This window comes from Triticum aestivum, unplaced genomic scaffold (genome assembly GCF_018294505.1).
Source record: "Triticum aestivum cultivar Chinese Spring unplaced genomic scaffold, IWGSC CS RefSeq v2.1 scaffold128218, whole genome shotgun sequence".
NCBI classification, from domain to species: Eukaryota; Viridiplantae; Streptophyta; class Magnoliopsida; order Poales; family Poaceae; genus Triticum; species Triticum aestivum.
Genome location: NW_025303776.1, coordinates 1 through 713, shown reverse-complemented (window position 1 = coordinate 713; position 713 = coordinate 1). Strand labels below are relative to the sequence as shown.

At 61.2% G+C, this 713-nt stretch overlaps 1 non-coding gene across 1 annotated transcript; it reads right to left on the bottom strand.

Annotated features, from left to right (window-relative positions):
- Positions 1 to 453: 453 nt before the first annotated feature.
- Positions 454 to 609, bottom strand: LOC123179473 (5.8S ribosomal RNA). The gene has a single exon (XR_006490394.1). It is a non-coding gene; the product is annotated as a 5.8S ribosomal RNA (ribosomal RNA).
- Between the last annotated feature and the right edge of the window lie 104 nt (positions 610 to 713).

Below are 713 nucleotides of genomic sequence, written 5' to 3'. Positions count from 1 at the left end.
CGGGCCGGACGGGGCTCTCACCCTCCCAGGCGCCCCTTTCCAGGGGACTTGGGCCCGGTCCGTCGCTGAGGACGCCTCTCCAGACTACAATTCGGACGGCACAGCCGCCCGATTCTCAAGCTGGGCTGCTCCCGGTTCGCTCGCCGTTACTAGGGGAATCCTTGTAAGTTTCTTCTCCTCCGCTTATTTATATGCTTAAACTCAGCGGGTAGTCCCGCCTGACCTGGGGTCGCGGTCGAAGCAACGTGCGCTTCGTTTGCTGGGTCGTTCTGAGGCCATAATGTCGGCTGCGCGTCGGATGCACTGCGTTGATAAAGCGAGGACGCCCACCATGCGCTGTGTCCGGCGCGGTACACCGGGAGCCCGATCTTCGGTCCACCGCCCCTTGAGAGACGAGGGACCAGATGCCGCGTCCCGATTCCCGATGAGGGTGGTTGGGAGCGTGTTTTGGCGTGACGCCCAGGCAGGCGTGCCCTCGGCCGAGTGGCCTCGGGCGCAACTTGCGTTCAAAGACTCGATGGTTCGCGGGATTCTGCAATTCACACCAGGTATCGCATTTCGCTACGTTCTTCATCGATGCGAGAGCCGAGATATCCGTTGCCGAGAGTCGTGTGGATTAAATAGCTTTGCAACACAAGGGACGGCTAGCAAGCTAGCCATGCCCCCGGGTTAGGCACAGTGTTCCTTGACGCCTTCGGCGCCGTGGGTTCTTT